Raw genomic sequence first — 12,193 nt, 5'->3', positions numbered from 1 at the left:
GCATCACCCTTCGTGCTTTGCACTCTTCCTCACAATATAAATAATGCATGCACGACATCACCATTCGTACTTTACACGCCTCCTCTCAAATCACAGAATCAATATATCCGAGCTCGGGGATGAATGGATAAATAAATTTTGGTCTGAACCTCGAGTTTTGATCAAGCGGGCCCGGGATCGATTTTTTGACTTTTTGAAGGAAAATTTGGGAAATTTAATTTATGCAATATAATTAATTTCTTTAGCAATATTTGATATTATTGAGTAATTTTTTATTAGATACGTGTGGTTTGGAGGTGAATTCTAGAGAAAAAGTTGTGATTGAGAATTAAGTGGCTTTCGGAGCGAGATAAGTGTCGTGTCTAACTTTGGCTTGAGGGAATATGTATTATGTGTTTATTTGCTTCGTGTTTGGTTGTTAAATACGATGTATAGGTGAGGTGACGAGCATCTATGCGTTGTTGTTGAGTCATGGAATGCGAGTGAAATTCTATTCTTGTCTATTTTATAGCCTTAAATTCTACTATCCATGCTTAGCGGATTATTTGAAATGTTGGGTGACTTATATCTAGTTTCACTTAGATTTGGTAACTTTCGAATATTGATTCAAGGTTGAGGTTACTTTGTGCTATTGATTATGGGTAAAATACTGGTTTTGGAATCCGACATCAAATTGATGTCTAAATTTCCAAATTTTTGAAATCCCTAGTTTTCTATCCTAATCCCTAATTCTACTATGAAAACTCTAGATTTTAGGTTGATAATTCAAGAAATGTAATGGGTAATTGAAAGAAAATGGTTTAGAATCACTTACCAACACTTTGGGGAAGAAAATGACTCTTAAAAATCGCCTCTACCCGTTTTGTTCTTGAAAAAGGTTGAAGAAATGGCTTAAACCCGTGTTTGATTCTGTTTTATGCACTGGGCGAGAGTGTGCATCGCGTTCGCGAGGCCACTGTCGCGTTCGCGAAGGGTACTGGCTGCCAAGCCTTTGCGTTCGCGGGACCCTGCTCGCGTTCGCGATGGTTACTCCCCCCTGGCCTTCGCGTTCGCGAGACATTGTTCGCGTTCGCGATGAAGGAACGACCAATCCTCCCCCAGGTATGCCTAACACTACGCGTTCGTAAGGAGCTAGTCGCGTTCGCGAATCGCGTTCGTGAAGAAAAAAACTTCAGCTGCCCAGTTTACTCTTCGCGTTCGCGAGAGTACCTTCGCGAACGCGAAAAAGAACCTGCCAGAACATCTGCTGCAGCAAAATACCAGATTTTCAAAGTCCAAAACATCACGTGGCCTACCCGAAACTCACCCGAGCCCTCGGGGCTCCAAACCAAACATGCACACAAGTCTAAAAATATCATACAAATTTTCTCGCGCGATCAAATCGCCAAAATAACACCTAGAACTACGAATTTAGCTCCAAATTAAATAAAATTCTCAAGAACACTTTAAAATTCATATCTTCTCAACTGGACGTCCGAATCACGTCAAATCAACTCCGCTTCTCATCAAATTTCACAGACAAGTCTTTAATATCATAATAACCTGTACCGGGCTCCGAAACCAGAATACGGACCCGGCACTAACAATGCCAAACATCAATCAATTCTTAAAAATAATTAATTTTTAGACTTTTAATTTTCATCAGAAATTCATAACTTGAGTTAGGGACCTACGAATTCGATTTTGGTCATACGCCCAAGTCCCATAATTCGATACGGACCCACCGGGACAGTCAAAATACGGATCCGGGCTCGTTTTTCAAAAATATTGACCGAAGTCAACTAAAATTAATTTTTAAGGCATAAATTCTTTTTTTCATCAATTTTCAACATAAAAGCTTTCCGAAATATGCCCGGATTATGCACGTAAATCGAGGAGGGTAAAAATGAGATTTAAGGCTTAAGAGCGCGGATTCGAGCTCTAAAACATAAGATGACATTTCCGGTCATCACACTTAGTGTATATATATATATATATATCGAATATAGCTTATATACTACACACTTAGTATATATACTACATTATACTATATATACATCTTATATATATATATATATATATATATATATATATATATATATATACACACACACTATACTATACTGTACTATACTATATATACATCTTAAGATATATATTGTATTTTGCGCGCGTGAGTGTATTATATATATAATTTATACTGTTAAATATATATATAACAATATATATATATATATATATAATTTAGGATATATTATATATATCCTAAATCAGTCAGAAATTCTATTTTTAGATCTGCCCGCCAAGGCTTCTTCCCCAAAATCGTGTTTTCTCTCTATCTCTTCCATCTCTCTTCTTTTCTTCTACCAGTCGCGATTCCACCCAAAACCCCATCCAAAATCAACTCCCATCTCCCTTCTCACCAAAATCAAAGCCTCTCATCATCTCCCTCCCCTCCCTTGCCGCTGTAGAAAGCCGCCGACCACTGTTCCGCTGCCACCGTTGCTTCCTTCGAGACCACTGCTCCGCTACTGCCACCTACTGCTATTATCACCCAAAATCAAACCCCCCTCTCTCCTCTTTGAAGGTTAGTTATCTATATTTTATAATTTAAGTAATTATAATTCTTTTAATTGTACAAATTAGGGTTTAGTTAATGTTTCATAAGATTTAGGGTTTACTCCTATTGATTATGTTTATGCTAGCATTATCTATGTTAGGAGATTATTATTATGCTAAGGTTAGATAATTTTAATTCTTTCAATTATATTGATTATGGTTATGCTAGGGTTTAATTCTTTCAATTTAATTCTTTCAATTGTTTGTTCTATTAGTTTAATTATGATTTATGATTAATGCTAGGGTTTAATTCTTTTAATTTAATTAATTTTAATTATGATTAATGCTAGGGTTAGCTAATTTTATTTTATTTAATTATATTTTCCTTTAATGGTCTAATTGAATTTAAAAAAACTTATTTAGGGATATATATGAACTTTCAAATTAATAAGCACTCAAATTATTTAAATTAATTATATTGTAACTAAAGTTTATTATGTAACTTAATTCTATAAATTAATTTGAACTATGATTAATATAATTTATTTATTCTTTATGTAGATGGAATATCGTAGTTGGATGTATAATAGAAATTATCCTAATCGTCGGTTTTTTAGGGAGGAATTTATAGAAGGGGTTAAGGAATTTATTAGGCATGCAATGTCACTTGAACCATTTCGGATTGGAGGGATGATTAGGTGTCCTTGTACGAAGTGCAAGTATTTGTATTATTTTGGTCCGGAGGATGTTACGACTCATCTTTATAGAAAGGGGTTTATGGATAATTATTTTATGTGTACTAGTTATGGAGAAGTTGATGGTACTGATGGTGTATTTCATAACGTAGTTGTTGGTGAAAGTAGTAGGTCGGTGGAGAATAGTTTGGTTGATGCAACTAACAAATAATTTTCAATGTGTCGCTCAGTGACTTCGTGAGTCAATTTGGTCATAGTGTTGTATATTCTACATTTGAGGCATGGTTTAAAGAGTGTGTAAGTGCATCTTACATACTTTCTCACATGTGAATATACATACTTGTGAATATACTCGCTTACTTGTGATTTATTTAACACTACATGTAGGTCAATAATCCAAACAACGGTGTTAATCAATTTTTGAAAGACATATCTTGGGGACCTGCACCTATGGTTACGACTATGTCTAAGTATTATGTGAATGGTTACAAATTTCACATCGAGGAATGCTCCAAGTATAAAAAAAAGCAATAACAGTGGGGTGTGTGTTAAAGGTGGTGAAGGCAACGAGGATGGAGAAAATGATCATTATGGTGTGATCAAAGAAATTCTAGAATTATCATATTCAGGTTGGCCAAATAAGAAGATCATACTTTTCCGATGCAAGTGGTTTGACCGCGAAAAACATGTGTAGAAGAGTAGCATGAGTACACCACAATCGGTACCCAGTAAGTGTCAAGCCTAACCTTGGTCGAGTAGTGATGAGATCAGGTCAGGGCCCTACTAGTATATATATATAATAAACTAAGACAGAATGAAATATTGCAGTAAAAATAAGTACTGAAATTTAACAAGAATGAAATCTTAGTAAGTCAACAGCTCAGTACACAGAAATAACAATGGGGGATCTACCGGAATACCGTTCCGTAGTCTCAAAGTAAATATGCGAAGCAGGGGGGATCTACCGAAATACCGTTCCGTAGTACCAAAGTAAATATGCAAAGCAGGGGGATCTACCGGAATACCGTTCCGTAGTCCCAAAGTAAATATGCAGAGCAGGGGGGTCTACCAGACTACCGTTCTATAATCCCAAAATAAATATGCAGAGTTCCGTAGTTCCAAAGTAAATACGCAAAGTAGGGAGATCTACCAGAATACCGTTCTGTAGTCCCAAAGTAAATATGCAGAGCAGGGGAATCTACCAGACTACCGTTCTGTAATCCCAAAGTAAATATGCAGAGCAGGGGGATCTACCGAAATACCGTTCCGTAGTCCCAAAGTAAATCTGCAGAGCAGGGGGGTCGACCAGAATACCGTTCCGTAGTCCCAAAGTAAATCTGCAGAGCAGGGGGGTCGACCAGAATACCGTTCCGTAGTCCCAAAGTAAATATACAGTGCAAGCAATAGAAATACAACTACATCACGAAATCTTACGATTTAGACTAAGTACCAGTCAAGGAAGAAGCAGGAAATTCACTAAATATGTTGCACAGAGTTCACATAAGCAATTAAGACACGTAGACATGTTGTTCTAGACTAAACGGGATAAATTCATATGCTAGTGTTGTTTAGTTAAAGGAAGACAGGTATTTTACTTAATGAAAACGGAATTTTTCTACAATAGCTCGTGTACGCACTCGTCACCTCACGTACACGGCGCTCATATATCAAAAATAGTACCAAATCCTAAGGGAGTTCCCCCCCACAAGGTTAGGCAAGCCACTTTCCTCGAACCAGGCTCAACCAATCGGTAACAATGCTTTTTCCATGAATATCCGACTATAAATGGCCCAAATCTAGCCAAAAACAAGTGCATATCATAAATACAATTATAATAGGCTCATCTAATTAATGAAATCAATAATTTAACAAAAATTTTGAAATTCGCCATAAAAGGTAGACCCGGGCCCATATCTCGAAATCGGAAAAAAATCACAAAATCCAAAAGCCCATTCACTCACGAGTCCAACCATACCGAATTTATCAGAATCTGACCTCAAATGACCACTCAAAACCCCAAATCAAACTCTTTAAATCCCTAGCCTCCAACTCCCAATTTCCACCTTAAATACACACTAACTAGGTGGGAAGATAAAAGGGGAAGCAAGATTATTGATAAAAAATAAGCACAAGGGACTTACCTTAAGAAACCCCCCAAAATTGCTCTCAAGAAATCGCCAAACCCGAGCTCAAAATGTTGAAAATGAGCAAAAATCGCGAACCTTTGGATTTAAGTGTTCTGTCCAGAAATCTCACACCTGCGAACTCTCTGTCGCATCTGCAATGCCGCACCTGCGGAAATACCATCGCAGGTGAGGATTCCACTTAGAATCCAGGTTCTGCTCATACGGCTATGCGACCGCATCTGCGACTATCGCAGGTGCAGAAATGCATCGCCCCTGCGGCTTCCCCTCGTACCTGCGCCCAGCTGCCCGCATCTGCGACTCTTACAACTGCGGGAAAATCTTCATACCTGGGTTTCCTGCCCAGCTCCTTCTTGGCCGCATCTACGTCTCCTCTTTCGCACATGCGATCCCGTACTTGCGGTCTCCCCTCCGCAGGTGCGAAAACACCAGAAACCAGAAAATCTTCAGCAACTAGCCTAAGTCCAAATTCAATTCGTTAAGCATCTGAAACACACCCGAGGCCCCTGGGACCTCAACCAAACATACCAACAAGTACTAAAACACCATACAAACTTAGTAGAGTATGGAGAACTGTGAGCCTCCTGGAGAATAAACTCACGCAAACCATCTACATTGGGCACACATAGCCTGCCCTTCATCCTCAATGCACCATCATCTCCAATAGTGACCTCCTTAGCATCACCATGCTGGACCGTGTCCTTAAGGACAAACATATGGGGGTCATCATATTGACGCTCCTTGATATGATCATAAAGAGAAGATTGAGAGACCACACAAGCCAACACTCGACTCAACTCAGAAATATCCAATCTCACAAACTGGCTGGCTAAGGCCTAAACATCCAATTCCATGGGCCTCTCTGTTGCTGGTAGATATTCTAAGCTCCCCAAACTCTCTGCCCGGCGACTCAAAGCATCGGCCAACACATTGGCCTTCCCAGGGTGGTACACAATGGTGATATCATAATCCTTAAGTAGCCCCAACCACCTCCTCTGATGCAAATTAAGATCCTTCTGCTTGAACAGATGCTGCAAACTTCGGTGATCGGTGTAAATCTCACAAGGAACACCGTACAAATAATGCCTCCAAATCTTCAAGACATGAACAATAGCTGCTAACTCAAGGTCGTGGACAGGATAGTTCTTTTCATGCACCTTCAGCTGTCTGGATGCATAGGCAATCACCATACCGTCCTGCATCAACACCGCACCGAGACCAATCTACGATGCATCACAATATACAGTATAAGACCCCGAACCTGTAGGCAATACCAATATTGGGGTTGTAGTCAAAGCTGTCTTGAGCTTCTAAAAGCTCTCATCACATTCCTCTGTCCACCTGAACGGAGCACCCTTCTAGGTGAGCCTGGTCATAGGATCTCCAATAGATGAGAAACTCTCTACAAATCGACGGTAATACCCCGCCAAACCAGGAAAACTCTGAATCTCTGTAGCTGAGGACGGTCTGGGCCAACTCTGCACTGCTTCAATCTTCTTCGGATCCACATGGATCCCCTCACTCGATACTATATGTCCTGAGAATGCCACTGAGTCTAGCCAAAACTCGCACTTTGAAAATTTTGCATATAACTTCTTTTCTCTCAAGGTCTGAAGCGCAGCCCTCAGGTGCTGCTCATGATCCTCCCGACTCCGGGAGTACACCAGAATGTCGTCAATAAACACAATGACGAACTAGTCAAGATAAGGATGGAACACACTTTGCATCAAGTGCATAAAAGTTGTTGGGGCATTGGTCAGCCCAAAAGACATAACAAGAAACTCATAGTGACCATATCTGGTCCTGAAAGCAGTCTTCGGGATATCTGGCTCCCGAATCTTCAACTGATGATATCTTGAATGTAAGTCAATCTTGGAAAATACTCTGGCACCCTGTAACTAATCAAATAAGTCATCAATACGAGGCAATGGATACATGTTCTTCACTGTGACTTTGTTCAACTGGCGGTAATTAATATACATCCGCATAGAACCATCCTTCTTCTTCACAAATAAGACAAGAGCATCCCAAGGTGATACACTGGCTGAATGAAGCCCTTATCAAGTAACTCATGTAACTGCTCCTCCAACTCCTTCAACTCAGGAGGAGCCATACGATATAGAGGAATTGAGATGGGTTGAGTGCCCGGCAACAAATCAATGCCAAAATCAATATCTTTGTCAGGCGGCATGCCCGGAAGATCAGCTGGAAACACATCTGGAAAGTCCCTCACTACTGGAACTGACTCAACTGTAAGGGTATCAATACTGACGTCTCTCACATAAGCTAGATACGCGTCATACCCCTTCTCAACCATTCGTTGAGCTTTAAGAAATAAAATAACTCTACTGGAAGTATACTCTAAGGTACCTCTCCACTCTAATCACGAAAATCCTGGCATAGCCAGTGTCACGGTCTAAGCGAGACAATCAAGAATAGCATAATGGGGTGACAACCAATCCATGCCCAAAATAATTTCAAAGTCCACTATGCTGAGCAATAATAAATCGGCTCTGGTCTCAAAACCACTAAGAGCAATCAAACACGATCGATACACGCGGTCTACAACAAGAGAATCTCCCATAGGAGTAGACACATAAACAGGAAAACTCAAAGAATCCCGAGATACGCCCAAATACGGGGCAAAATAAGAGGACACATAAGAATATGTAGAGCCTGGGTCAAATAATATCGACGCATCTCCATGACAGACCAGGACAATACCTGTAATGACAGAATTGGAAGCGATTGCCCCTGTACGAGCAAGAAGGGCATAATATCTGGCCTGACCTCCCCCTCTAGGGCGACCTCTACCTCCCCGACCTCCACCTCGAGCTGGCTGAGCAGGTGGGGTGGCAGCTGGTGCTGTAATCATAGCCTAAGGACCCGGTGGAGCACGCTGTGGCTGAGAAGTCTGTGGAGGTGCACCCCTCCTAAGTCTGGGGCAAATCCTTACCACATGGCGAGTGTCGCCACACTCAAAACAACCTTGGTGCTGATATAGCTGTGGGAACTGTACGGTACGGGTACCCTGAGACCCATGAACACATGAAATACCATACAAAGCCTGAAACGCAAACTGAATTGGTTGTCCCACAAAACCTCTACCATGTCGTACCCTACCTCCAAAATAAGGACCAATGGATCTTTCCAGTCTACGAGGTCTCCTCGCCTCCCTGTACTCTCTCTCCTGACCTTGTCTGTCCTCTCTCGCCTCTATCCGGCAAGCGATCCCTACTACCTACTAAAATGGGACCACAGGCTATGTCGTCATGACACATGGAACCTGGCCAACGTGAAGTTGCTGCTCTAGAGTATGTGCGGTGGGAGTCTGGGTTCCTCCCCTGGTCTGTGAAGTAGCTGGTACAACCTGAATCAACCCCGCCTGAACCAATGTACCAAACAAACTTAGGAAATTGCTAAGGTCTCCTGAAGTCTGGAGGTAACAGCAGGTGCCTCTGGTACCTGCCCCCTAACTGGAGCTACTGGCGGCCCCTCAATTGCTGCTCTGGTAGGTGCTCTAGCTACGGTGCACACTACTCGTCGGCCTCTGCCTCTAGCGACACTTGCTCCGGGAGCAGCGTCATCGATAACTATAGTTCGTGTCCTCACCATCTGCGAGAGAATGGAATGATAAAAGTTCAAACTCTGAGATCAATAAGCTCGCACGATAGGAATTAAAGAAGCGTAAATTTCCTAACAGTTTCATAGCCTCCCGAAGATAAGTACAGACGTCTCTGTACCGATCCGCGAGATTCTAATAAATCGGTTTGTGACTCACGACACCAATGAACCTAGAGCTCTGATACCAACTTGTCACGACCCAATTTCCCCTCCATGTAACATCGTGACGGCACCTAGTCTCTATGACTAGGTAAGCCTAACATTTGCGGAATAATGAGATAAAAATATAAATTCAACAACTAACTGTAGCAATATCACCATAACTGAATACCATGCCACTTAAAATGTACAATAACCAACTTCTTAGTATACTAGATAGCATTCCCAAAATCCGGAACATCATGAATCACAAACTACAGAAGGAAAATCTAGTGTCTTCCGAGTCTATCAAAAGAAAATACAGAAGATAATGGACATTGAAAAGAGTAGAAGGGGACTTCGAGGTCTGCGGACGCGGCATATATACCTTGAAGTCTCCAAAGTTATCCCGGCTCACTGATAGTGCAGCTGATAAAGAGTACCTGGATCTGCACACGAAAAATATATGTAGAAGAGTAGCATGAGTACACCACAATCAGTACCCAGTAAATGCCAAGCCTAACCTTGTTCGAGTAGTGACGAGATCAGGCCAGGGCCCTACTGGTATATATATAATAAACTAAGACAAAATGAAATATTGTAGTAAAAATAAGTACTGAAATTTAACAAGAATGAAATCATAGTAAGTCAATAGCTTAGTACACAGAAATAACAACAGGGGATCTACCGGAATATCGTTCCGTAGTTCTAAAGTAAATATGCAGAGTAGGGAGGATCTATCGGAATACTGTTCTGTAGTCCCAAAGTAAATATGCAGAGCAGGGGGATCTACCGGAATACCGTTCCGTAGTCCCAAAGTAAATATGCAGAGCAGGGGGATCTACCGGAATATCGTTCCGTAATCCCAAAGTAAATATGCAGAGCAGATGGATCTACCGAAATACCGTTCCGTAGTTCCAAAGTAAATCTGTAGAGCAGGGGGGTCGACGGGGATACCGTTCCATAGTCCCAAAGTAAATATACATCGCAAGCAATAGAAATACAACTACATCACGAAATCTTACGATTTAGACTAAGTACCAGTCAAGGAAGAAGTAGAAAATTCATTAAACATGTTGCACAGAGTTCACATAAGCAATTAAGACACGTAGACATGTTGTTCTAGACTAAACAGGATAAATTCATATGCTAGTGTTGTTTAGTTAAAGGAAGACAGGTATTTTACTTAATGAAAATGGAATTTTTCTACAATAGCTCGTGTACGTACTCGTCACCTCACGTACACGGCGCTCATATATCAAAAATAGTACCAAATCCTAAGAGGAGTTCCCCCACACAAGGTTAGGCAAGCCACTTTCCTCGAACCAAACTCAACCAATCGGTAACAATGCCTTTTCCATGAATATCCGACTCTAAATGGCCCAAATCTAGCAAAAAATAAGTGCATATCATAAATACAATTATAATAGGCTCATCTAATTAATGAAATCAATACTTTAACCAAAATTTTGAAATTCGCCCTAAAAAGTAGACCCGGGTCCACGTCTTGAAAACAGACAAAAATTACAAAATACGAAGCTCATTCACTCACGAGTCCAACCATATCATATTTATCAAAATTCGACCTCAAATGACCGCTCAAAACCCCAAATCAAACTCTTCAAATTTCTAGCCTCCAACTCCCAGTTTCCACCTTAAATACACACTAACTAGGTGGGAAAATAAATGGGGAAGCAAGATTATTGATAAAAAATAAGCACAAGGGACTTACCTCAAGAAACCCCCCAAAAGTACTCTCAAGAAATCGCCAAATCCGAGCTCAAAATATTGAAAATGAGCAAAAATCGCGAACCTTTGCATTTAAGTGTTCTGTCCAGAAATCTCGCACATGCGCACTCTCTGTCGCATCTGCGATGCCACACCTACGGAAATTCCATTGCAGGTGCAATTTCACTTAGAATCCCAGGTTTCGCTCATGCGTCTATGCGACCGCATTTGCGACTATCGCAGGTGCGGAAATGCATCGCACCTGTGACTTCCCCTCGCAACTGCGCCCAGCTGCCCTCATCTGCGACTCTCGCAGGTGCGGGAAAATCTTCGCACCTGCGGTTCCTGCCCAGCTCCTTCTTGTCTGCATATGCGGCTCCTCCTTCACACATGCAATCCCGCACTTGCGGTCTCCCCTCCGCAAGTGCGAAAATACCAGAAACCAGAAAATCTTCAACAACTAGCCTAAGTCTAAATTCAACCCGTTAAGCATCTGAAACACACCCGACGCCTCCGGGACCTCAACCAAACATACTAACATATCCTAAAATACCATACAAACTTAGTTGAACCCTCAAATCACATCAAATAACGCTAAAAATACGAATCACCCTCCGATTCAAACTTAATGAACTTGAAAATTTAAACTTCTACAACCATTGCCGAAACCTACAAATCACGTCTGATTGACCTCAAATTTTGCACACAAGTCATATTCAACATTACGGACCTATTCCAACTTCCAAAATTGGAATCCGACCTCGATATCAAAAAGTCCATTACCGGTCAAAATCTCCAAAAATTTGACTTTTTGCCATTTCAAGCCTAAATAAGCTACGGACCTCCAAAACACAATTCAGATACGTTCCTAAGTCCAAAATTACCCAACGGATCTAACGGAACCGACGAAATTCTATTCCGGAGTCATCTTCACACAGTTCCGACTACATTTTAAATCCTAAGGCTTAAACCTCCATTTAGGGACTTGTCCCAAAACACTTCAAAAACCAAAACGAAACCTCCCGATAAGTCATAATAGCAGAAATAGATATGGGAGAAGCAGTAAATAGGAAATCGGGGCTATTACTCTCAAAACGACCGGCCGGGTCGTTACATAACGCTAACAACCTCTCTCATATTTCCTAACCTCAGCCATAGTCAAGCCCTCCCCCCCCCCCCAACCCAATTGATCATTGCCCTATCGTACAAAGCCCTCTTCTTCATCATCCTCTTAATTTCTAAATTTATCGCCAAGAGCTTATGTTGGGTATGCGATTCACACTCGGGATAACTTTTGCAGTCCGTATAATGACCTCTGCTACACTT

Source organism: Nicotiana tomentosiformis, chromosome 9 (genome assembly GCF_000390325.3).
Source record: "Nicotiana tomentosiformis chromosome 9, ASM39032v3, whole genome shotgun sequence".
Classification (NCBI taxonomy): domain Eukaryota; kingdom Viridiplantae; phylum Streptophyta; class Magnoliopsida; order Solanales; family Solanaceae; genus Nicotiana; species Nicotiana tomentosiformis.
The sequence above is the reverse complement of the archived record's forward strand: the minus strand, read 5'-3'. Positions refer to the sequence as shown.